The sequence below is a fragment of the Coturnix japonica genome, chromosome 3, assembly GCF_054131305.1.
Source record: "Coturnix japonica strain WE chromosome 3, WE-NBRP24, whole genome shotgun sequence".
Taxonomy (NCBI): domain Eukaryota; kingdom Metazoa; phylum Chordata; class Aves; order Galliformes; family Phasianidae; genus Coturnix; species Coturnix japonica.
This window is the reverse complement of record NC_140665.1, coordinates 27071355-27098632: the sequence shown is the minus strand read 5'-3', so window position 1 is coordinate 27098632 and position 27278 is coordinate 27071355. Positions and strand designations below refer to the sequence as shown.

At 44.0% G+C, this 27278-nt stretch overlaps 1 protein-coding gene and 1 long non-coding RNA gene across 7 annotated transcripts in view; one reads left to right on the top strand and one right to left on the bottom strand.

Annotated features, from left to right (window-relative positions):
- The window catches only part of TTC7A (tetratricopeptide repeat domain 7A), a 162474-nt gene that overhangs the window by 6121 nt on the left and 129075 nt on the right, over window positions 1-27278 (bottom strand). The window lies entirely within an intron of this gene.
- On the top strand, window positions 1195-26853 carry LOC146761332 (uncharacterized). The gene is made up of 2 exons (XR_014944656.1): window positions 1195-19703; window positions 19798-26853. It is a non-coding gene; the product is annotated as an uncharacterized LOC146761332 (long non-coding RNA).

The following is a 27278-nucleotide window of genomic DNA, read 5'->3' as shown; positions in this document are numbered from 1 at the left end:
GCTTCCAAAAACTCTGCAGAGAGGGTGGTCTGAGGCTTTCCAAAACCAATGGAAGGACTCCCACTGACAGGAGGTAACTTTTGCTAAAGGAGCTAAATATGCCTGCTTGCGGACATGCACAAATGGGTGTGCCAAAGACTGCCCAAGCCCTCGCCCCAAGAAGTCGGGCTGCTCCCCAGCTCAGGCTGCAAAAGGTGCCAAACCACAGAATTCTGATCTATTCCTTCACCCAAAGTGAACAACAGCAGACACTGTCAGCCTTTCCCACGAGGTTTAAGTGAACGGGCAGATGCTGCCAGGTATTTAAAGCACAGACTGAAAATCATTAACTCTGTTTGCAAGAAAGCTTCTTCATTTGGGTTTCTTCCCTCCTTCTCCCTACCCCCTGCACCTTGTAAGTCACCAGCGCTGTGAGAGCTGGAGGCTGCACCATCCCCAGGCCTCACTAACACTCAGCACTGAGCACTTCAGCTTTTTGTGTCCCCAAGGTATTTGCACTTGAGAGCTTCTCCTTGCTGCTGAATTTCTTATTTCCCCATGGAGTCTGGCTTGCTATAAACAATGCCTGCATGTTGTTGCTATGTAGGTCCAGCTGGAATCTGCCTACAGTGCAAAAGAAAATAATATATATATATATAAATTCAGAAAGCCACCCACTGACAGGCAATTTGCATTTTTATCTGGAAGATATTTTTTTACAAGATTCTTCTAATGAAAGTTCAGTTCCTGAGTTTCTATGGAAACTCATCTGCTTGGTGTGCATGCATAATTTCATAAAGTCAGACCTCAGGAAGATGAGCAATTAGTACAAATACAAGCAGGAAAGTGATTAAGGGTTTCATCCATCCCCAGATTCTTGGAGAGGGAGGGTGGGGCTGGGTTCTGTTGTCTTGCTTCAGTCTGTATTTGTGATTTTGCCAAACGAATGCAGAAACCAGCGTTCAAAGTGGCCCGGCTCCTCTGCCACCTCCTGGCTATCACCGGCACTTCTGGTTTTGCCCAGTTATTTTCCTCCCTAAGCTGGCGAGCAGCTCTAAGCATGGTCTTCTCCATCAGAGCTGGCAGCACTGTGTCAGGCCCTCAGGGGCAATGAGGATCTGCTTCTTTTTAAATTCAAGCATAGCGTAAGTACCAAAAAAAGCCCAACCAACTAAAAATAAATTAAAAAAACAAACAAAACAACCGGCCCAAAAGGGTGTGTGGCAATTACTTTGCTTTTGAGCTCCTGTAGGCAGCACGTTGGCAGGGCTCACACCAGTCCTCTGCTAACCACACACAGGCATTTCATGTGCTAGGTGCATTAATGTCGCTGTACAGAGCCTGAATGCTAATTCACTCGAGGAGGCCCGAGGGCAACATGTGCAGATTAAATTAATTTATTTTCTTCTTTAGGTCTGAAGACACACTTCAAATCTTGTAAACAAGAGGCAGAGTAGTGAAGGCTGTGCTTTCAAGTCAGACTAAAAGCTGGCGCTGAAAGAACTGGAGAAAATTCATCTGTAGTGAACGGCGATGGCAAATAAAACTGGTATGGTCTGAAGGCAGAGTGAGGACAGCAAATCTAGTCAGCAGATTTAGGGTGCCTTACACTGGTAGCTGGATGCCTACATTAATTCTTTGAATTTCATGTTTCTATTAATAAAGAAAGTGAGCAAAACTCCCACGTGAAGTCCTAATGCATTAGGTCTTGCAGTTCTAGACCTGTGCCTTTATTTTCTTAAAGAGTTTTTAAGAAGCCTCCTTACAAGCCGTTAGCTTGTAAAATTCCCACAAAATAGTTCAGAAAAGACATTGTGGAAGACCACAAAACAAGCGTCACGCACAAGGAGGAGTTTATTTTTAGCAACGAAAGTCAAAACTTCCTTTGCAAATGTTTAGCTCAAACACCTGATGAGCAGCAGGGAGTTCTCTCATGTCTTGGCAGCATTTATCCTTCCACTAAGGTGGCACAGATTTATTTGTTCTTTCCTTTGTGGCTTGCACTGGAAAAAGACGTCCAGAAAAGCGTATTTTTTTCATTCCAAGAAGGCTGCTCTTTGCTTTGCTGGCACAGTTATCTCTTTTCTGGACCATCTGCATAGGAGGACTACACTGTCCTTTACATACCAGTTTTAATAATTACTTTCAATGCAATTTCTCTCTTCTTCATGAGAATCAGACTCCAAAGTTAGATCATCTCTGCTGCTTTCCTCAACTGAGCAGACATTCTGGTCCATTATTGTCTAAATATGCTAAGAAGCTACCAGAGTAAATCAGATTTTGCAGACTTTGCTGCTGGGTACTGCACTAGTTAATGGATTTCACGGTACATGGGGTATTCTTCCTACAGATTGTCTACTACAGTCTGTAATATGGACGTGTCAGTAGTGGTTACTATGAGGGCAATTAGCAGCTGGCAAGGCCAGGGCATGCTGGAGAAAAGGGCTCACTCCAAAGTGTGCTTACTCAGGAGATGCCTACAAAGAGCCCTTCAAGATGCATTTGGCACTGGGTGATAACAGCCTCACGTAAAGGAAAAACGTGCACTGCTACAGGGCTATAGACACTTCTGTAATTATTTAGCAATCGGAGTAAGTTGAAAGCAAAACATCTTGCATAAACCATGAAATATCAGACAATCCTTTCAGAAAATGACAGAGATTAACTCTGAAAACCTTGGGTCTCCCACAACACAAGCAGACATGCAGCCAGCTGATTTCTCCTCATTCTTTCCCCCTGCATTCACAATCTTTGCATTTCTGAGGAGCCAGCATTTTTTTTCTCAGCTGTGAGCAGCAGAGTGAGTTTCTGTTACGCTGTCACTTAGTTGCACAGGGGCTGGCAGCGTGCAGGGAAGCTACCATCCATTTTGCTGATTCAGTGCAGGCCGTGGTGAATCTGAGCTGTAAATCTAAGCTTTATCCTCTGAAAACACACTGTAGGAACACATGGAGCTGTGAAAGCAATCAGGGTCGCTCACCAAATGCACTGAATTACCAAATACATCTTAATTTGCTGTGTGACAAAGGGTGACCAGAATCAAATCCTGAGGAAGAAGCTCTTCTTCCAGTGCCTATGACGTCTCTTTTGTTGAGTGCAGCCTTTTCTGCTCTGCCTTTCCCTCTCTCTGACTCCCTCACTGATGCCACTGCGTCCCCTGTCAGTCAGTGATGCTGAAGTTCTTTGTTGTTGTCACACAGAGGAGGGGACGGAGGCAGGCTGGGTCATGGCAAAACATGGCACATGGAATGGAAAAATGAAGAAACACTGGGGGAGGAGGGCTGGTCAGTGCTGGGAAAAGCAGATACCAGAGTTTACATCATGCACTCATGCAGAGTCATGCGCTCATGCCCTGTCTGTGGGTTCAACTCAGGAGATCTGACCTGGAGATTTCAGGTCTGGAGCCTGAGGAACCAAGGGCAGCCAGGCAGCTGCTTGCTGCCCAAACCTCCTTTCATCCCTGTTGTGTGATGTGGAGGAGGGTGAAGAGATGATCCTGGAGAAGAGATGAGGCTGCAAGAGGCATCAGGAGGGACAGCCCAGGCCAAGTGAAGGCAGATATGTCTCAAGCCCATCAGATGGGCCTAACCAACCATATAGAGGTAGCACTGATACTGGCAGGGCAACATCACCAGGGAGACAAAAAGGACTGAAAGTCAGAGATCTGACAGAGAGATGACAATGTGAAGAGAGGAACATGCCCTTCCTTGGCTTTCCCATGTTGTTTTTCAAGGCACTGCATGACTGTGAGGACACAGCCGTGCACAGGGCCCCTCAGCAAGGCCACGGCAAGCCCCCAACCCATGCAGGAGGGAAGCACAGTGCCACACTACATACTGCCTGTTACCCAGGCTGGCCGCCTCTATTTAGGTTCATCAAATGTTAGCAGGGATGTTTGTACTGTGTTTGAAGCTTAGATGTGATAAAACATTTATTGACATAAAAAGCAAACCCTAAGGCAGCATTTCAAACCAGGAGGCTCTGATCTCTTCACAGGGAGGCTCATATAAACCTAGGGAGCATGAAGACAGTAATGTTTTTCTGCCTTGTTGGACTGTCATCACTTAAGCATCATTCAAAGAATTGTTTGCTGCATGTGAATATTCTCTAGATAGTTCTTCCTTTGGAGAAACCTACACAGAGATGAAGCAGCTGCCATGAAATCTAGCAGGAAGTCCTGACCACATGCTTGAGACTAACAGAGTGCAGATTTGTTTCACACGCTCTTTTCCTACAGAAGGCAAGACTTCACCAAGCCCTGATCATAGCAGTTGTCATAGTAATGCTGCAGTAGAGCACACAGTAGCGTCAGCTAGGACTCAAGGACTCCACCTCACAGTGCTGTCTGCAAGAATATGAACTAGAAGAAGGTCCAAACCTAATAACTGACAGCAATTTATAACAAATAATTCATAATTCAAGGTCCCAACTTTGTTCCTCAGTGTACAATGATACCCCACTTCCTTGGCAGAAAGCCCTGCAGAAGTCAGTAAGTCTCAGCCTATGTACATCCAAGTATTTCAAAATGTGCTCCACCTCTCTCAGTCAGCCTCAGCAAAGAAAGAAAAAGCACAAGATATGTCTGCAGGAGGCTGACAGAAGGTAACTTGATGGCTACAGCACCTGACAAGAAAGCAGTTGCTCTAGACTGCTTCTAGCTCATTGCTACTAATGCATTTCAAGCTGAGTAATTTGACAATACACAGAAACACTTCTGAGAATGGAGACAAGCTTCTAATTTTGAGAGGCAGAAGTCCCAAGCTTTAATGTTCTCAGACTGAGGAGGGGTCAGAAGTTGCCTCTCCTGTGAACCAGGCATGCAGTAACTTCTAGCAAAGATTTTGAAGAAATTAGGGCAACAACCGAGCACACCTTCCCCCTGAGGGGAGTGATCCTGTACCTCTATTTGACAGCAAGCAGGTGCCTGTGTTCTGTTCCCATGCCTGTTATGCTTGCCTCTCTGGACAGAGCAAATCTTGCCTGAGCACAAGTCATGGACACGCCCTATGCAGCAGCTTCCATTCTGCTGTTGGTCCTTGCAAAGCTCAGTCCCTCAGAAGAATTTGCCTGAACTAACTGTCAGAGCAAGCACTGAGCTTCGCATGTCTCCAGGGAAGGGTACAGTGAGACCTCGGCTGATCCAAGCCCACAGCTGGGCAGGAGTGTGCTGCTCTGTGTCAGCACCCAATGCCTCTAGCCGCCCCAGTGCCTCCCACCCATCCAGCAGCACGTCCACCTGCCATTGGAACCCAAAGTGTCTCAAAAATGGTGACCTTCCAAAGAGATTTTTCTGTATTACAGTGAGCTGTGTTGTCTGTTACATGCTCAAAAGAGAACTGAGTGAAGAAACTCAGTGAGAAGATAAATTATCAAAGCCTTTTGCTAAGTGTTACATGTAACATTAATTTAAGTTCCAGTGACACTTGTTTGGCAAGAAAGAACTTCTGCTTCCTTCTTGACTGTGGTCAGCTCAGTGTAGGGGGACAGTCTGCTGAAAACCTGGGATTCTTGCTAGCTCCTGTCCCACTTTGTGAGCTGTGCCTTATCTGCCAGCAGGAAATACATTCTGTGACTGTACTACATGCTATTTTATATACTGGAGTACTACAGTCTATCACTCTCTTCTGTCTTTGGTGTGATAACAGGCAGCTAAATAGCACGGAAGTTAAACTAATTATAACTGGTTTCCTGGTTTGTGAAAAACAGTGTTTGAAGGTTGAAGCATAATTCCACCCCTTCTTCCTCCTGATAGTTCCCCAAGCACCTTCCAAACTATAATTTTTGAGTTCATCTGTAGACAAGCAACTTGACTCCTACAATTTCTAGGCTTTAACTTGATCTCACAGCAAAGGACAGTGTAAGGACAATACTGATCAGAAGAGCAACATGGTCCCTAGATGGCTGTGGATGGAAAACCACAGCTAGCCGTAAATGTCTGTGCTCACTGCAGAAGAGCTAGACTAGACAGCCTTTAAGTATCTCTTCTGACTCAGTTCTATGATTCTATGGCAGTGAAAGCTAGTCATCTTCTGGAAGGTCAGGATGGAGCTCTGAAGAAAGGCATCCACCGCATAATAGAGAGTGATGAGGCCAAGGACAACATCTTGAGGTCTGGATGCAAGACTTGTTCTCCAGAGGTGAATGAACCACTCAAGCGATTTCAGAAACATTCAGGGTCTTCTGTAAAATGCTGCACACATTTTAGAGACAGGATCAGTAAAAAACTGTTGAGACCTGTCTTTCAGAAATTCATTGTGGTTTCCACAGATGTTACACAAACTCACCTTGAATAATGCAGTAATGAGCACCTTAGGGACATGGAGAATAGTTTACCCCAACAAAGGAACACAAGTGACTGCCACAGATAAACAGGAGCTACAGATTCCCTGGAACCAGACTAATTCACCTCTGGGAAGCAGAACATCAGCTCTCCCGCTAATGGACCTTTGCTGACATCTCTGTGCTCGCAGAGTAGATCACTTTTGCTCCTTCCAGCAAGCTGATGAGGGGAATGCGCAGTTCCCCCAGGAGAGGAAACAGCTACTCAGTGTGTCTAAGTGATGGCTTGGGCTTCAGAGAACCACTTATCACTTCGTTTGTGATGGCTGCAGTATCTCCTCAGGATGGAGGAAGCCTGGCAACTGTGGAGAAAGAGAGCAGGCAACAGGCGTGCAAAGCAGCTCTGCTAAGTGGTGCTGGGGGCCAGGATCCTGCTGCACAGACAGGGATTTGCTCCAGTGGCTCAGCTGCTGAAGCTGCCATTAAACCAGTGGATTTGCAGGGAGGAGGAAGCTTTCTTCAGCAGCAAACAGAAACAAGGAGAACAAAGTGTTCACAATTCCTTGGACAGTGAGTGAGCTGACACACACACTTATTAATATGAGTGTCCAAAATGCTCCCTTATGCTGTGGGAGCCACCCTGGCCAGACACAAAGGCAAGTTCTCTCCCTCAAGCTCAGCTGCTTCAACAGAAAAGAAAACTGAGTTAAGACACTGCTCTAAGGATTGCTTTTCCCCGAGGAGAGTGCAGAGCAGTTATTTTGGGATATCTGGAGAACAGGAACATTCCTGGGATTCTGCAATAAGCCTCAGAGTTGGGAAAACAGAATCTGCTAATCAGCCATGGTTTGGAAGGATGCTACTGACCATCTCTGAGGCCAAATATTATAGCTTTACCCCAGCAATGCTTGGTGGAGATACAAAAGGTGTCAGGCAGGCATTGCATGCACTGGGAGAGCTCCTCTCAGGCCAGACAAGAAGAAGCTGTGACAACAGCTCCTCTCGCTCTCCTCCCTAGCCCAGCATCCCACCTCCCTGTGACCTGCACAGCACCACTGCTGTAGGACAGGCAGGAGGCAGCTGTCCTGAGAACACTCAGCATGCCTGGGGACGCTTCCTGCAACCACTGATCTGTGTGTGACAAGCATGCCATCACTTGTCAGGGAATTCCAGTGGACAGCAGTGTCCCACAGGAGTCCTGCTGATGGTCCACCAGCAAGTGTTGCACCGCTGACGTGCCATTTCTGGGAGGAGGTGTAACTAGCTATGTCACCCTGCAGAGCAGGCTGAAAATAGGACTGCACTCACTGTGCCATGTGGCTCAGTGGTATGTCAGGACATGTATTTTTAGGAAATTCCTCCTTTGGGCAGAAAGGGTGAAGTGCTTAGCCTGGTTTGCAAGCTGCTGGCCTTGCTCAGCTCCTTCATACTAATGGGTATGTGAGCAGGTTAGTCTCTGATCAGCCAGTGGGTGCCCTTACTGGATGGACACACTGCTGCTCCTAGCTTCCTATTGATCAGTGTGGTTGTAGATAAAAGATGACTGGGCTGCTGCTTTGCTTTAGTTTCAGTGCATTCACACTCTCTCTGCTGGTGCTTTTCAGAGAGCTACGGAGCAAGGATGGAAGAAAAAGTAAGGAAGTGTCTTGGGAAGAGCGTGATCTGAGGAGCAAGAGTAGAAATGTACCTTGCAGAATGAATGTGTGAGGAGTTGGCAGCTCCTACCAAGAATAAAGAGAGAGAGAGGGAAACGCAGATGGTAAGCAGGGGATTTAAGCAAGGTTCGGGAGAGGGAAAAAGGAGTCTGATTTGGTAAGCCACTTTTTGGATGCATGATAATGAAAAAGAGCTGTACATCTCCACGTCCAGACAGTCACTTAAGAACAGGAGACACTGTGACCTATCTACGCACAAGAGAAGGACTAGGTGAGGCAGCACTGGAAACAGAATCAAACTGGTCTCACTGGCAGACACTTGCAGCCTCGCTGTTTTCCCCAGAACACCAGCCCTATCAGGCAGCATGTGTTCAGTTCCAGCATCTGGGTTGTGATTTTTTGGCAGCTGCACAGACTCTGCTATCAAATCCCACCTGCTAGTCTCATGTCTGCTCCCACAGACCTTTGCCTGTTAGCAAATGTTTCAAACTCACACTGCCAGCCACGGCGTATCGTTGTGCAGCCATACCTCAGGGCAAAAAGCCCTCCTTTTAACTGCAGTGGGCTGCATGATGGGAAGGTTTAAAAGACAGACTTCTGGATCACAGGCAGAGAAATTCATTTAGGTCACAGTTTGCACTTCATTCTTTCCAGAACTAATGCAGAACAGATATTTTTCCCCTGGCTTATCTGAATGTTACAACTATTTTGACTGCGATGTTTTAAGAAGCTTTGGGACGCACTATAGCTGTGCAATAAGAGAATTTGTGAGCTCTGTTCATGAGAACATAGCCAGGCGAGGCACAAAACTGTCACTGTCCCCTTCTTTACAAATCTCTCCTTTCTCCTCTCCTGCTTCTTAGTGTGCCATCCAGCCCCAGACAGGCAATACCACCACCATCTGTATGCATACTATCTACCATTTCACTGTTTAAACAGTTCATTAATAAACAACACGCTGAAATTCACTAGGTTTGTCTATCCTGGCTAAGAGATGTATCCAGCAAAAAAGTGCAATTTTTGTTTCTATATGGCCAGAAAGGACTTAAACTTTCACATCAATTCTCTGCTACAATGGTTTGCAATCTGACCTTCCCTGCTGTTAACCTAGGCAGCGAGGCTGTGATTTTGTGCACAGGACAATGTCTCTCGGAAATGGCCTGAGCTACTTTATTACAGCATCCCTGAAATTGCTAACAGGAGACAATCAGTGCTTTCTGATGTGGACATCTGTCAGAAACAACTGCTAATTGTCATGTAATAAGCACACCAGACACTACTTACAGCGGCCATCTTTCTGAAGTCAAGCATGAAAAGAACTGTTACTCATCCAAGCCATGAGCATATTTTGTCCAGATCTGGCTGTAGTTCTGTAGCTGGTTAGATGTCTAATATGATACAATGCTCTTTTACAGATGGAAACCTGAGCTCAAACTACTTAACTGAAATATAACAGCAGTTGTTTTTGTTGGAATGCCATTAAGGTACGCAGCTTTATACTCTAATATTTGCTATTTAGATTGGTAAGTAATCATAGAATCAAAGGTATAGAAGAAGTTATTCTTACATAAATCTCTGCATGCATGACTTGTACCAAACTGGTACAGCAGTGGAACTATCTTGCTGAACTACACTGTTTGGAGAAGCCCTCATCCCTCATAAAGCACCACAGAAGCCACCATTTGGCAGGTACATGGCTAGATATGATATGAACTCAGATATGAACTCTGACAGATACTAAAGCAGTACAGTGCTGTCTAAGCCACGTGTGGCAAGGAACAGCTAAACCTATGGCTAAAATACTGACTCTAGGCAGTCTATTATCTATAGAAATCATGATCGGGGATTCCTAAAACATTTTCGCATCTCGTTTTGGAGGCATGGCTTCACAAGCCCATCACTTACATGAACAGAATGGAAAGAATGGCTGCAGCCTCTCCAGAACCAATGGGTGCCTTCTAATGGTCAGCAATCCAAATCTGATATGAATTGACATCTGTAGAGTATCTGTTGCTCAGATGGAAGCACAGCTGCCTGCACTACAGACCAGTTATTTCACATTATACGACGGTTGCGTAGCTTGGTGCGGGTCTAATGACAGCTTTCACATTTGGAGGAGAATTTTCTTGAGAACTGCCAGAGGAAAAATACTGGGTCATCAAGAAAGAAGGTAAAATCAATTGTTCATCATTTTCAGGAGAAGAGTGGAAAAACTCAACTGACTGAATATAATGAACTGGTTAACTCCTGCAATCACACATAGACACAGACGTCAGAGACTATTCAGTGCTGCTCACAGACCGAAGCAAAAGAAAAAACCCAATCACAAACACTATCAAGTTTTTAAAATCCATATGGAGTGGAGGGGACAGACCCCAGCATTGCATCACAGAGCCCTTTTGTTTTACTGAGGTGGGTCTGCCTCTATGCCAGTAGGAGAAGGCACTGTGATGACAGATGAACCAGCCAGTGTCTTTGAGATGCCCAGGGAGGCAGTGGTGTGGAAAAGACATGTCATACAGGGGCACGACATAAATCCACTGCCTATGTGCTTGGGCAGTGCTGCAGTGAACAAGAAAGAGGGGCATCAGCAGCTGTGTGTGTCAGAGCCTTGGCAAAACACAGGCTCCAGCGGCAGCCCCTGATGGGGATGATGCGCTTGTAAAACATTTACATTTTCAGCAGGATGTTTCTAATTAAACTCAATTGGCTTGCACACCTGCTGGGAGCGGCTCCACTGCACCTCAGCTCCCTCTCCTACCGAGCACAAAGATGATGCATCTGCCTGGGCTACCACAAAGCACTGCGTGCCTTTTGCACACTGACAGTAATTGAGAAAATGGATGGCAACGGCCATGTTTAAAGCTTGCACTGTTCTGGGAAGATCCTTCGTTTTTCTTTTAGTTTTAGTTTTTGGGTAGGGATTTATTTATTTTTGAGAGGGTGAGGCTGATCAGGCTTTACATTCCCTTTAAAGGGCAGGGGATTGGCAGGGCATTGTGTATTTACTTGACTATAGTGCTTCACGATTGATGCTGATAATAAACCCCTGAGGAAAGCACCTGTACAGACCCTGACTATGTTCGGACCATTGGGGAAAGGATGATATTGAAGCATGCTATGGCTAGCAAGTGCAAGGCAGCCAGCTGTCACTTATTAAATTCTTTTTAGCCTGCCTTACTAGCACAGCCTAACTTGGACACACAAATAAGGGGTTTTACTGATTATTACTGTGTAATATTGACTGAGATACTTAAGGTTTTGCCAGGAGGGTCTGAGACGGAAAACCAAAGGTTCAGAGATGGCTGCTGAAACTGTGCATCATGCCAGCATGGCTTCTGGTTCCCAACTGCAATCCTGGGCTCCCCTGCTCCATCTGCAGCGACCCAGCACTTGTCACTGAGATGTAAGTCATGCCTCAAAAGAATACTTGAGCATACCAGCCTTGTTGTACTGCAGCGTTGCCCTGCTGTGCAATGAGAAAAATGCATTTACTGGACTGTGGCAGCAGGTCAGCATCCCAAGTGTTCTCCCTTCCAATGAGCTCTCTGGGTCCGAATAATGCTGTTTTGAATTGCACAGGACAGTCTCCTGGGTAACACGCTTCAGAGCAATGCTTGGAGGGAACACGCCCTTGAATGCAAGGCAGTCAATGAGATTTATAATTACTGTGTTTTATAACCTCATTCATTCAGGCAGAGAAGGATATTGCAGAAGAGACCTCGGATGAGAGAAACGGGAGATTTGCAGCTACATAAATAACTGCTGTTAATATTAACTGAAACCTGGATGGCAGGTGCTCCGTCGTCCCCTGCGTTGTCCTGCGTAACACAACAAACACACAGCCTAGGTTAAAACCGGCTCCTTGTGCGGCCGTAGGATAAGGGGAGCGCTGACTTTGGACTCCAGCAACCCTCTTCTGCAGGAGGCGATGTAAAATCCAGGCGGCATCGCCCAAATCTTCCGATTGTGTTAAGCCACTCTTGGCTGAAGGCCAGGTCCAGCTGTCACTGCAGGATGATGACCGCCCTCCACCGCGGCTCTCAGCACAACCCTGACACACTTGCACACACACACACACGTAAACTGCCTGAGCATGGAGGTGTTAATGCTACCGGGATAACAAAAACAACCCTACAGATGCCTCATCAACAGCAAGCTCTATGCAGAATGGGTTTTATTTTCAGAAAAGCCTGGAGGTATAAAGAAAAGAAGAAAAAATAAAAAGTCTCCTGGTACAGTTTATCTGATGCTTTGTTTTTGAATGTCCTTGTTGCAAAACAGCATGCTATCATCTCTAAAGATTAAAAACAATCCCTTCTTATTGCTCTGCTGGGTATTTTCAAAGAAATTCATGCACAGACGAAAACAAATAAAAACAATGCCCGATGGCTCTGGGGAAATCGGGGGCCTCTGGTTTCAGGTAGTATGGAGACAATTTCAAGCAGACAAGGACCTCTTAAATCCTGGGAGAGAGCTCCGGTGAGGACACGCTGGCAAAGCATCAGTAGCTGTAATAGGGTGAGGCTGTGGGAGGATTTTGCACATCATCTCCATTTTGTGGTGTTTAGGGTATAGCTGAACCGTCCCAACTTCATTGTGAGAGATACTGGATTTGTATTTGTTTTTAAACTGGAACTTAAAGGGAAATAATAACACCTTTGTTCAGGCTCAATATAAAGGAAAATCTAGAATGTCTACATTGGGTTTTGTGATGCTAAGGTCTGGGATTTTTTGGTGGACTACAACATGGTTGGACAAAGTCCCCCTCCTGTCATCAGTGCATGATTAGGCCCCAAATGACAGAATTAAATGCAGTATAAAGCAAGTTAGCCTCCAGCACTGATGAAGGAACAGTTCAGCTCGCTTCAGTTAACATGTCTTTTGCTTTCACCCACTTGGCTTTATTGTTCAGAGGAGCTGGCCCAGCAGGAGGAGATCCCTCCCCCTCCACTCTGTTTCCAGCCCTTGCTGCTGGCGAGTTGCTGGCAGCCGCAGGAGCTTCTTCAGCAGAAATCTACGTGACACTGAAAGGCCACGCTTAGGTCTAAAAATCAGTTGTTTTCTTCCTCTTCACTCCCGTGCTGGTGTTAGCTTGGGCTGAAAACACCCAGCAAAAGTATACTTGAGTGCTTGGTTTGGAAAGGCTGGGCAATCTCGTTTGCAAGGTCAGTGGCAAGCCAAAATAACTCCATACAGAACTAGCATAAGATGCCTGTGCCAAACACATGATGCGAATATTGATTCGGGGCGGTGGTGGTAGGGAGGATAGCAGGGACAATGTTGAATACATAAACAGGCTCTGTTGCTCATAAACAGCCTCACACTGCAGTATATTACAACGCATATGAAGGAAGCCACAGCAGGTCACGTTCAGATCAAGCTGCTGCACAGTTTCAACCAGCTAGCTGCTTTTTAGCCAGCAACAAGCCGGCATCGTGTTCTGCCACTTGCTGCTGTCTAGGGAGGGGTGAAGATGGGGAAAGCGAGGTGACAATACTGCTACTGATCTAAATTTGTAGCAGAAAAGGCTAAAGATCACAGGCTGACGGGGGAGCTGGTCCTAGAGGAAAAGCTACTTCTAACACAGTCCCTGCAGCTTGTGCTGGCTGCCTTTCAAAGAAGAGCTGCTTCCTCCATAGACACACCGACTGGAATTTTCCAAACACTTCAAATACAATACACTTACAATAAGATAAAAATCATTCAATCTATTATTTTCAAACTAACTCTGCACCTGCTGTGCACTGCCCATCTGCTTTGCAGCCATGGAATTTTGTTCACCTTCACATCCATGTGCTGGCTGGATGTTGAACCTGTTTTCAGGTTTTTGAAGCAAGATCAAAAAACTCCCCTGCTCTTGTTAAAGGGTCACATTTCCACACCTACACTGCCGTTTCCACAGCCCCATTCACTGACAACAAATTCTAAAATCAAAAGCCTGAGCAATATTGAAGGCGTGTTACATGTTTTTCTGACTTGCCTCAAGCACTGGGATGTGCTCCCATAAATGCCCAGGCCACTGTAATTCCTCCAATCTTGAAGATTTCTGGAAATTATTCACAGCATACGCTTCCTAGATAAAGATGCCTCTCATTAAAGATTCTCTGAAAATGTCGCTCTTCTTCCCCAGCTAGAAGTTCTGATTAATGCAAAGCCATTTTTCCTAATCTCTTTGCACTTGGATTTCCCTCTCATTTTCTCCAGCCTTAAATAACTTCCTGAAACGAAGATGTAGCCATTCGGACCTTAGTGAATCCCTGCTGGGTGCCAGGTCCACAGCCTGCAGCCATCCTGTCTTGAAAGCCGGACAGTACTGGAGTGGAAGATTCACATCAAACTTATGATGGACTAGAAACTCTCCCTATTTACCATCATCCCTTTGGTATCTGAGCAGTAGAAGTTTCTTCTAATATGAGATGCAGAGGAGCAGTCACTCTGGTTCTTCTCAAGCTGTGACAGGGCCTATGACCACAGAGATGGAAAAAGTTTGCCAGTCATCTGGTTCTAAGTAAGCAAAAATAGCAGGGCAGCTCTTCCAACAGGGCTGTCAGCTAGTGAGAGAGAAATTGACTAGTGCAGGACAATCGAGATTCAACCCATTTACACAAGTTCAGCTGAATGAATTTGATTGGAAAAGGTTTGTGCTACATGTATATACTGTGACCTGTCATATCTGCCTGCACTGATATTGCAGTATGTGAGCATTCTTATTCCAGAGACTGGCTACATTGATACAATCACTCAGTACAGCTGACCAAGCTAAAAATAAGTTGTAAAAAAAGGGCTATCTTTTGGCTGAAGGATCATATACGTTCCATTTTTACTTTGTGATGCTGCTATTTTCAATGCTGCTATTTTATATTTGTTAGTTTGGGAAAACTGATTCCAAACAATGGGTTACTTCCAAACCACTTCCGCTGATTGTTCTTCATTCACTATCCAAAGTGAGCAATTAGTTAAAAATGGTATGTGCTTCCAGTCTGCTGCTTTGCTGTGTCAGCCAACAAATAATATATAACAGTGCATTAACCAAAAGCTAACCGATGGTGACTATGGTGATATTCAAAGAAAGGTAATTTAACACTGCGGAAAATTAAAATTAACAGTTCTCATATTTACTCAAATCATTTATTACCGGTGAAAAGCAGCTCCAAGCCTTCAATATTGCTCATCTGCCCTATTTGCAGTACTCTAGGAATAACAGCAAGGAACACTAAATTGAGAATTTCTACTTCTTCTGATGTCTAGAAATCTCTGGAACTTGCTAGATTTTATCAGCTTCTTCATACATTTACTTATTTTTCTTGCTCTGAAGGGAAGGCATTTTTCAAGCAAATGGGATCTAAATGATCTACAAACCTCATGCCAAAGATACAGCAGGCAATTTTGTTACTAACATGCAAGAAATATGTGCAAAATCTCTTACTGAAACCAAATGGGGACCCAGTATCAGCTTGTACCTGGCAGAAGCCCATCCCATAGTGCTTAGTCTCAGCTCACACAAGATTTCAGTGCTGTAGGGTCTGGCTGTATGCTAACAAGCCTAGACAACATCAAGCTTTGACTGTGCCAGCTTCCTGGTACAGGATCATATATGATTTCAGGAATACTTCACTGTGGCACGTGTTTAATTTGACCTACCTTCATCTGTCTGTATTAGTCATTCCTGTGCTCTGCTGAGCTGAAAGTGACAGCCGCAAAGAGAAAATATCACTGCCTGCCAATCTGGCACATTGACTGTAACTGAAAGTTCAGAAATTCCGGAGGTCTTGTTTAGATGCAAGGGAATAATACTGCTCTCTTATTAAAAGCCATGCAGTCACTTGGAAGTGCCAAACCTGCTTGCCATCATCTGCTTTGGAAAGCCGCACAGGGGAATATTTACATAAGGATGAAGCTACCACATCTCATTTTAAAAAACAATCACAATCTCGCTGCTGTTTCAGAATTTATTCCAAATGCAATCCACAGCTCATCCTTTGCCACTAAATAGGTGTGGCGTGCCTGGCATGCTATGTGTGAACGTGCTGCACAAGTGCTATATTTCAGCCATTCACTGTCTCTCTGGAGCTGCTTTACGTCACATTCAGTGCAGGTTGTTAAGGGCTGCAATACACAGACTGGCTTGACAGGTGGTGGTGAAGAAGGGAGAGCTGTTGCTTGTAATGCAAGGACAGATCAAAACCATAAGGCTAAGCTTGCAATGGCGTCAGGTATGCCAATAAATGGAGCAGCAGCTTTTCATGACCCCAGGCACATCAGAGCCAGGTAACCACAGTAGTTTCCCAGAAGCTTTTCACTTCAGGCATCCAGCACTGCCCTTGTTGAGTTTCCCACTCTGCCAGCTTCAGCATCACCACCTGCTTACAAGCAAGCTTTCATGGTTTCAACAAATGAAAGTCCTTCTGCCTATGCCTGGCTTACTCTGCAACAGAAAAAATCCCCTTGGCTCTTTCTTTCTTACTGCACTCTGCCCTTGGGTATAGACCACCCAGCAAATGGCACTGGGGACCTGGACCTTATCAAATGAACCATGGCTCCAACGAGAAGAGAGTGAGCAAGGAAAGCATGAGATGCTCATTCCATATAAGTGTCATAACCCTGCCCCATCATATCACAGCCTGCTAAAATCAGCTGATAATACTTATCTTGCATATCTGAGGTACATACACATGCGTGTTTGTGTGTGTGCATGCACACATACATGTGCATTTACTTCCCTGCTGCAGGTCACAGTGGATGACTGGGCCATTCTAGCTTGGCTGCTTACAAACACTGAAAGCAGAAAATCACACAGTCCCATCAGGGTCCCTCCTACTGAAAGCGTCCCACTCAAATAGCTGTCTGGTGGCTTGTGATTTCCTAGCAGGCAAAACTTCCTCACATTGCTCTGCTTTTGTTCATGTTACCCTAGCCAATACCATTCCTCATTGTCTGTGATGTGGAGAAGAAAAATATAAAAATACTGAACACTGAGTATCTGTACCAAGGGCACTGTGGGTTACTGAAAAATATTTATGTATGTTGATAGCAAAACAGAGATGGCAGCTCTATTTTAAGCACTGACCAAACTTGGTGAGGATTTGCCTTAGCTGAATGGTGACATTTGCACCTGGGATGGAATAACCCCACATACAGGAGGATGCCAGCTGGGAAGAAACCCTCCTCTGCAGAAACCTTGGGGGAACCAAGCTGGCAGAGCACACGCAGTGCTGTAGGCGGATGGCATACTAAGCTGCAGTAGTTAATGCCTCATAGCAGACTGAAGGAACTATTCCTTCCCTTTGGCATTTGCGCCATTGGATGCAGAGTGCTACCTCCAGATTTTTGGGCTCCCCGGGGCCAGAAAGATGATGACAAACTGGTGAAGGGCAAGTGGAGGGCCAGCACAGTGTCTGGAGGCTGTATTATCACATTCTGCCTTCTCCTCTCCAGGCTAAGGGGATGCCCAATCACCATCTTCAGCTACCTAACCATCAACTGGAAAAAAGAAGGGCCGAGGAAGTGGAGATCCTTAGAAACAATAAAGACTCAGCAGGACACGGGCCTGAGCAACTGGCTGTGTGTGTGAAGCTGGCCCCGTGACGAGCTGGAGGTGGGACCGGATGACCTCCAGAGGGAAGGCCCTTCCTCACCTGAATTCCTGCGTGACTCTAATGCGCCTCGTGCCATGCGTGCTAAGACACTGAGCGCACTTCACGTATCATCACTGGTGTCGGGTATCGCCAGCGCTATCATCAGCTGGAGCACTGCCAAGCTGACTCAAATACTGTACATCTTGTCTAGAAGCGATTAGAAAGGCACATGGCAGTTTCTGTGTATCTCAATTAGCCTTGTACCATGCACGCTGACATTCAAAACTAGCTGACTTGGCTGCCTCTTCCCTGCCCAATTCAGAGTTTATACCAGGCTTGTCTGGGTTGCTACAAAACTTAATGCAGGTTCACACAGTAGGGCCCTCTTCCTCCTTCAGAGTCACATTAGCTGGATTTTAGGAGAATAAATGCAAAGTGCACACAATACAAACCTAGTGAATCAAACCCTTGATGGTGAATGCCTTTTAGGGGCAAATCTCACACAGAACTCCACAGACCTGCCTCTTCCTCTCATTGTTCTACTCTTAGGACGTAAGGGGAGCAACAGGCAGTGACATCCTTCCACATCGGTATCCATTACTGCAACACTAAATACTAGCACCTATCACCCCCGTAATCCTGTTTGGGAAGCTCTGCTGCAGCATTTGCATTCTTATCTTTATTTAGCCAAGGCTGGAAAAAAAGAAAAAAGAAAAAAAGAATGTGTACACAAATAATCTTCTCTGTATGGCTTGGCACTACTGCAATGCTGCCATTGGTGCCCCAGCTGATTTTTATTCGCAGTCTCCACAGATTGCCACAGACAATCTTGGAAAGCACACAGTGCCCATAAAGCAATGCAACTGGAAAAGTGTTGTTTTTACAAGCCTACTCTTTGTATCAAAATGAATGCTGACAGGAGAATGCAAGCAAAAAGAGAATCGGGCTAAACATTGCTGAAGTAATTTCTTTGGAACAAGTCAATGTAATTTCAACTCATTTCCTACCTTGCACTAGGAGACACTCAGCATCCTCACATGACTACTTTGGAGAGGAAGATGGCCTACACAGTCACAAGTACCCCCTAATTACACAATTCCTCTGCATCTTCAAGGAAGAACAGAGACAGTGCCTAACAAATGGGCTCTGCATCAGCCTCACAGAAATCCCTTTCTATGGGCAAGAAGGAAGCGACCAAAGCTAAAGGCAGTGTGAATTTTCACCTACTACTTATAGGGAGTTAAAATAGTATTACCATCTCAGCCTCTCAGAACTAAAGAAGAATAATAAAACTCCACTGTTTTACTTTTTACAAAGTTGAGGGCTATTAAATAAACCAAGACAGAAAATGACTACCCGCCCAACTTCCAAAAATATTAATAATGAGAAGGATTTAGGCAAATGTTATATTTGACAATGCCACTGAGATGCATGACTCCAGAAAGCAACCGCAAGACAGAGATGTTCATGCCTGTTTCTGATTATGCAGATCCCACATGCAGCTGGCATGCTGTGCCCAGCAACTGCCTCCAGCCCTGCCCTTCTTGAGGGAAGGCTCAGCTAGCTGCACTGGTCATAAATCTCCCCACCAAAAGGTGATTAACTTCACAATCTCCCATCGTTCTGTCAGGAAAACAACAGAAGAACTGCAAATCCATCAAACCATGTCTTGTAGATAGGTATCTGAGGAGAATACACGGCACTTGGTGATACATGGAAACTACTGCATTGTGTCTTTGGACAGCTTATATGAGTATCTCTTTCCAAATTAACATTCTTGCCATCTGATTCTCATTAGACTCACTCAGCTGTTCTGCTCATCTTATATTTTTCCTCCCAAGGGATTAACATTGATTTTTTTTTATCTTGCACACAAACAGGAAGGTCACAACGTTTCCTACAGGGAGGATTCATTCAATAAGGAACTATGCTATTAAACCTGTCTTGACGTTATTGTCAATAGAAATGAGCTGCCACAACGCCAGCTATTTTTTAAGCGATTCCAGCTACATTCATCATTCCACTCCATGATACGCACGAGCCTCTTGACAACTCATTAAAAATACATATATATAAAATGGAGGTCAGCCCTACTAACATTAAAACTCCACATCTAATTTAAAAGAGAAATATCACAAAATAATTACAAAACGCTTATGGGAATTGAATATCTTCAGCAGAAAAAAAAGGAAACGGAAAGAAAGGACTGCAGGTGGGCCTGCAAGATGTTTTTAGCTGGACACTGTGGGTTTCAGCTCTCACACAAGGACCATCGTGAGAATAATTTTCCCCTCCTGTTTTTCTAGACAGCGTTTTCCCTCTCTCCCTTTATACTTTTGCACTTTGGGAAAAAGAGGCAACAGTCATCTCAGCCATATGAAGACGCAGCTCAGCAATAGAGTGGAGTTTTATAGCAGCATGGGGAAGGAAGACAGGAAAGGAGCGAGAAGAGTCCTCTCAATGCGTAAAAAAAAGAACAAACAGGAAACCTACACTAAGTCCCTGTGGTAAGGAACTGCATTTTCCAAACTGCTGAGAAGTTTGGAATTGTCTGGATGTTTTCAGACACTCTTTCGACACCGCTGGGAAAAGCTTCTGTCCTAAGTGCACTTTCAGATTCTTTGTAGTGAATTCTGCCTTTCTTGGATGAAACAGCAAAGAAATACCACTGAAAGAGCCTGCTGGGGCAAATCAAGGCTGGGTTCATCTGCAGAAATCTACAAGGCAGAGCTGGACAGAAAAGGAAGAAACAGTATGTTGAACAGCTGTATGGACAGCAAATAATGGATGAGAAAACAAGTGATTTTAATTGTCTCTGGTCAATTGTTATTTTAAAGTAAGCAGTCTCTTCTATATCCTTTACAATTCTTTCCCCTTCCCTTCTCTCCTATTCACCTATATATCCCCATTTGCTGGTTCTGTGCATGCACTGGAGAAATGAAGCACTGAACAGAAGACTGTGAGAAAACATGGTTACGGCATGAAGAGATTTTCCCAATCGAGGGGATACTTATGGGGTGGGCTAAACTGTTTGAGTGCTTTGTATTAGGCAGCGTAGTTCAGAATCACACTGCTGGAGAGTAGACTTATCAAACAGCTTTGTAATTCGCCCTTCTAGCATTTTCTTGTACACTCTGTATTAGGTAGACCTAAAAGAGTCCCTGAGTCTGTAGCTCTCCATGCAGCATCACAGCAGACGTCACTGGTCTTCCTTTGGGTAGCTAGAATCTCCCATTGGCTGTCACTATTACTTACTTAATTAAGGAGAGAAAAAAACAAAAATAAAGCAGTCACTTTGTTCAAGGTTGCTCCATTTTTGGAAAGGCCTGCAATGACTGTCTACTCTAATACTTTTTCCACCTTTAGGTCTGTCATCTCTCTCCTTAAAAATCCCAAACCTTCTCACCGAGGGAAACTGCAAAGCTGTGCTGGCACAATGATGTTCTGCTTGCGCTGAATTTGCAGAGCAGAAGGATAAATTCACTGTCAGAGCAGAAAGGAAGCACCCTCCTCCCTCCCCCCCACAAAAAGCTATTTTTTGCAGGCGTTGTCATATCTTATCCTCAGGAAGAGAAGAGGGCTGTGCTAGAAAGTCTTCAGATTCACATTCGCCCCCTTTTGCTCAGTCCTTGACAGCATGGCTGAAACAATTTATCAGTACAAGGGAGGGCAACTGGCAACATGCAGGCAAGGCAGGGTCCTCTAATGAAAACAAATCCTTGGGAGAGGATGAAGCAGCGCACAGATCCGCCTGCTGAAACCCACTCCCACAGCAATGATGTTTTCAGCACTGCTCATGTATAGCAGCACTTTACCCACAATATCTGGGATCCAAAAGCTCAAGTGAATAAAGTGCCACAAGACTTGAGATACATAATCAGAATAAATAAGATTTTGTGCTGACAGAGTGCCTGTCATCTGAAACTATGCACAGATATTAATTAAGCTCTCTAACCCCAGATGAAGTAGATTAGCAGCTTCATCCCCATTTTACAGAGGTTTAGAGCAAAGCGTGACACACCACAGCTGACAGGAGGAGCTGGAGCTGGCCATGCAGGGGCTGAGCACCAGAGCTCCCCCTCCAGCTGCCTGTGCTGCCTTCAATGGAACACGGCTGAGAGGCACTTTGTGCTGGGAGAGGGAGCACCCAGCCTGCTGCACTATATGCTAGCAATGACTTGGCCTGAAGGGCTTTGAATAAAAGCATGAAGTCTGTGAGTGACAAACACATTTGATGCCATACAAAGACATTTAAAGGAAGAAAAAATGTTGTGAAGGGCTTCCAACTTGAAAATGCATTGTTTAAGAAAATTAAGTGGATCCGTGTATTCAAAACCTTAGCCAAAAAAATTCAGTCAATCCTCTGAGATGCAAAGAATAGTTTGAAATTCATTCTGCAGTCATTACCTACTCAAATTCAAGTTCTTTTGACAGCAATTTCTCAAAGACTGACTTTGAATATTTGTAAATGCAGAAGCTGTGATAAAGAAAAACATACTGAGAATTCATCACAAGAAGTAGTACAACTATCAGCTGAAATTACCTGGCCTCTAACTCTGCTTATCATCTGTGCCAAACAAGAGCAGGGTGCCATCCAATGCAGCTAGAAAGAACTATCTCTGGAACAGATAAAAGTAGGTCACTGCTTGCATCTCTAGGCACAATTATTCACCTCATTACAATTAGGTGGACAAATGCACAGTAGTCCTAACTGCAGAGGGATGCATTTTAATTGGGATGTTCAATTCTCTGTACACAAATATTAAAACAAACTGGAGCAAGAAATGCTGCTAGAAAATGGAAACAGACTGTGGCATACTTAACTACAAAACAGCAGACAAACTGGATCATCTGTAGACATAAAGCAGCTCCTTAGATGATAAGTAACCACATTAATATGAAAACTATGCTGTTTTGTTCCCACATGTAAGCACAGAAAGCATTCTAACTTCAGCTTTCAAGGTAAAAATGCTTTTAATTAGTTGTCTCGGCTACCATGTGAGACGTACAGACCTTGGTATGATGAAGCTATGATCGTCTGCCCTCGCTGAGAACCTGACTTGTGATTTATATGATTACTCCATGCCGGCATGAAACAAATCCCCTAGGAAGTAACGCATGTCATCCTTAAAAATATTAAGCAATCAAGCCATGTTTTTATTATGTGAATGGATGCCTTTGAAAACAAGGATGCATGCACCATACTGGGAGTTAAAATGAAATAAATGAACAGAAATAATTCATTTCCATGTTCTAATCAGTGGAAACTGTAGTCTTCAAATTATCCTGATGCTACCAAGTGCGAGTCTGGAGACAATAGGTTGTCTCTTCTACTAAAGTGAACATGAAATTGCATCGTAAGTACACAATGAAGGACAAATTAAACAGCTCAATTCTTCTTGTAAAGTTGGTTTCTTTTTATACAGCCCTTGCATCCAGCTGAACAATTAAGAACAGAAGATTTGATCAAAGCATTGGATAGTTTTAAAATCCTGAAATCTAACCAAAAGTAAGGTACTTATTGTATGCCATAAGGACCATAATATTTGAAAAGAATGGCTTTCAGTCAAGTTCTTCAGTTTCTAGTATTACTAGCAGAGAGCAATTTGTGTTCCATCAGCTAAAAGGATGTCTCTGGTGAGCCAAATAAATATTATCAAAGAGCAGAACTGCAGGCTTGCTGGTTACGTTGTATTCACAGACCGGGACACCCACACTTCCGCAAGGATCCAAGATAACACTGTTACACTGCTCATTGCTCTCATAAATCACAACCCATTCATTAAAGCTGCTGACCTTTCAGAATAAAAAAAACCAAAAAAACGAGCCCCAACAGGCACAGGAGATAGAAACAGTGCTTCGGTAATGAGATCAGGTTAATATAAAGCATTTGAACTGTCTGCTGTATTTGTATGAAAATGCATCTAGGTAATAATTTACATCATGAGTAGAAGACCTAAAGACAATGTGGTGTTTTCTTTATGCACTAAGTCTATAACACTGTCTTTGAAGCTAAGCTAAATATTTTTTTGTAAGTGTGCTATTTGCTTTCTTTCTCATCTTAAAAAGAACTGTAAAGAGTCCAGAGAGAGGCAGTACAATAATGAAAGAAATGGGATCAGTTCCGTGTCAGTTATCTATGAAATCAGTAATAGCAGCAGGGGATGAATAACAAACAACAGCACGCAATTATCTTCCACAGGAAGAATGGGGAACATGAAGTGCATCAGTGTGGCTGGGAGGAGCTGCAGCAGGAACATACAACATTTGACATGCAAGGTTACACAGCAGAGAGCAGAACCGTGAGCCTCCTTGCTGAAGGGTATTGTGAATCCAAACACTAACACAGGCTCCAGACAAGTCAAGCTCACAAAGGAGTAATGTACTGTGGATTACTAAACAAATAAAACCTACATCTATTTCAGGAAGTCCCAAGTTGTCTTCATTAAATCTGACGTAGTAGGGAGATGATGATGCCCATTTCCTTCCTTTTGAAATACGTCTCTCCTTCTCCTTCCCTTCATTAAAATATGTTTGTTGCTTTTTTTTCCTAGCTCTGTGAAACATCACTGCTATGTGAGATGTTTGCTGGGCAAGAGTCTTCTGAATATCTCAGAATGGTTTTAGTTTGTATTGTAATGTTATATACTGAGCATTTGGACACAAATTCAACATACTGACACTGATTTTTTTCCTTTTCTGAATCAAAAGGGAGAATGGTGCTCAATGCATCAATGTTGGGAACTAGCAAATATATTGCTTTATATGGTAGTGTCATCTGTTGCAGCTTATGTTTCATTTTCTGACTTGGTTGGGCACACGTCAATTTTGTTATCACAGTCCCAAAGCTACGTATGTCATTAATTATGTATTGAGTATATAATGAAAGAAATAAGCATTTGCTACTGGATTTTGAAATATGATGGCCGACAGATTAGGATATGGCAGAGCTGTCCATTCACTGTGCAGTAAGAGGGGGTATGGGATAAGCTCTTCCTTGGGGATCAGTGAAGATATCTATCCCACCAGCCCACCTGCAAGGTGGGAAATGCTCTGTGATCCTTGCAGGCCACACCCCAGAAAGTCTGATTTTCATAAGAACGGAACTGTTGCAGAAATGGGAGGGAAGATGGAAATGTATGAATGAGGAGAAACACGGAAGGCTTATTTCCTGAACAGAGCTGTGTTCCTGTAGCACATATGGTTTCTAGGTGTCCAAGCCAGCCTGTTTCTGACAGCAAATCAAACCAAAGGATAACTCTATACTTCAACAGGAATAATTTCATTCTTTGCTAAGTTCCAAATAGCCCCAAAACCTGACTGTATATATTCTTCCAAATGACAACAACAGCTTATCAAAGACAGCTTTCTTTAGTACCTGCTTTGTAAAGGCCATAGCTGGGTTCTTAACAGGAGCTTAAGGATCCTGCAGCATCACTTACAAACTGTAAGTTCTGGCAATAAGCAGCACCACTACCTAGTCAAGTATTTCTTATGTGCCCATGGTTTGCTTACCACAGTATCAGACACCTGAGCTGCCAAGAGCCCTGCAAAGAGGCTGAGTGTGCTGCCCACCCTTTCAGAGGCACCCAGCACCATAGCCCCACTGCACCTGCAGCTCCCACACAGAAGGGAGCTCTATAAGGAAAGCACACCAAACCAACAGCTATTGCAAACACCTACGGTCACAATAAAACACAACTGTTTACAGCTGTGCACAGAGAGATCTTGTGTTTATTATGATGGTGACTCTGCCCTGTGTAAAAGTGAAGTTATTGACACCCAATGGACGCATTCACTGCTACATCTGTGCCCTTCATTTACAGGCAGAAACGCTCTTCAAGTTGGAACTTTCCAAATATAGCTCTGACAACCCAGTTCTGAGAGCCCAGGGGAAGAGACATGACTACTTTGCTAATTGATGCTGGTACACCAGGGAGAACCAGCACTGTCTACAGCAGTTTTCCCTTAAAGCAGACTAGGTCAGTTGGATGGCAACTCACTAAGTCAGACAGCAGTTCTCATAACCAGTCCCACTTTTCCCATTGGTAACAGCATTATTAGAGAGTGAAAACTAAGTGCTCAAATGTTTTTGGAGACCAACATTGAAACTGCATGTGAATTTAATGTCAGCTGTCTGTGGCCTCTAGCATAATCTGAGTCACACATTTCCCTCAAGTAGGTGGAAGAAACAGCTGTGCTCAAGAACCCATTTTTTCAATAACAGCATGGCTAGTATTTAGCTAACCCACACCTTTCAGAAGTGCATCCAGCCTTCTTTTGATGGTCTCAAAGAGGTGCAAAATTCACTACTTGCTTTACTGCATCTCCAATTACCTAGACCTCATCTAATTTCCCCAGGAGGACACTGTCTCATTCAGTATACAAGACATATTCATGTAGCTAGCAGCCTCTCAATATTTTATTTTTGCCCTTTCTTTTTAATGCACAGTCCATAGAAGCCTTGTTACTGAGCGTTATTCAAGCTCTATTCTGAAGGCAGAATGATTAATTTCTGTATAGGCTTTTCTGTAGTGCTCATCAGATGCTTCAAACTTGCTATGTGCAATTTCCTCACTTTTGGAAAAGCACAGAAAGGAAAGTCATTATGTGGCATCTTAGAACTACTGTCGTGCTTCATATCAGCAGAGATACACCAGACCTTTGATATCTTAGCTAGCAGGTGTAAACCATCAGCTGCCAGCATTACCAAGCTAACAGAGATGAGGAACAGTTAAGTAATTTTCACTGACATTTACTGATATGAGAACAGGAAGATTGTTTGGAGACCAAGGCTGTGGAGCAGAAGTACTCTCACATGCTCAGATTCCCATACATCTCTCATAACACTGACCCCTTCAAATTCATCCTTTCTAATACGCCCACTCTTTCAACCTGTGCATCTCAGCCTGGTTTCATAACTCAGACTCATTCTTCTCAGCTGCCCAGCCATATCCAGCATCACCTTATTGTATTCAGCTCACTATCCATCCTTCTCTCTCTTTCTCCATCTTTCCTTTTCCCTATTTGCTCATAAATTCAGTCTCTACACCCAAATTCAGCATCTATCTAACTTCTTTGCCTCTTTGATTTTACTCCCATATCTTTGCTAAGAGATGGTGGAACTTACTGTGTCTTGAGGGGAATGAGTATTCACATAGGTTTTAGAAATACAGATCTACTAAGGATATTCAAAATGTGTTTATTAAAGATTGCAACTTGGATGACCTTGGAAGGATTGTCTTAAGAAAAGCACATTAATATGTTATGAAAACCACCCATTTCACAAAAGGTGGGGACATCACAGCACAATAAAGAAGGTATCAAAGAATCCTCTAAAGCGTCTTCTTTAGTCTCATTTTCAGAGAGTTAAGCCATGCTGGGTGACATTTTCCAAAGAAAACTGAGCCAGAGACGATGTGCATCTCAGAAAATGTTATTCCAAATGACTACTGTTTGAGAAAATTACAAGTAACTGAAATGGGAAGACACAGTATGTGGCTTTGCTCATAAAGTAAGACAAAAATGAGAGATATTCATACCATGTTGTCACTGAGTTCAGTGGCTTCTCTGATACTGGCTACTTGTCATGACAATAACTGAGCAAAGCCATTCATTCTGTCTTTCTAGATCGTGCAAAGGTTGGATCACAATCAAGTAAATTCTATTGTCCCACTAAGCATATGAGTATCACCTGTGCATTGCTGTTTTGTGACCTCCTAACAAATATATTAGCTGTTCTTTTACTGGTTTTGCATTGAACAGAAGTTCTTACAGCTTTCTCCTC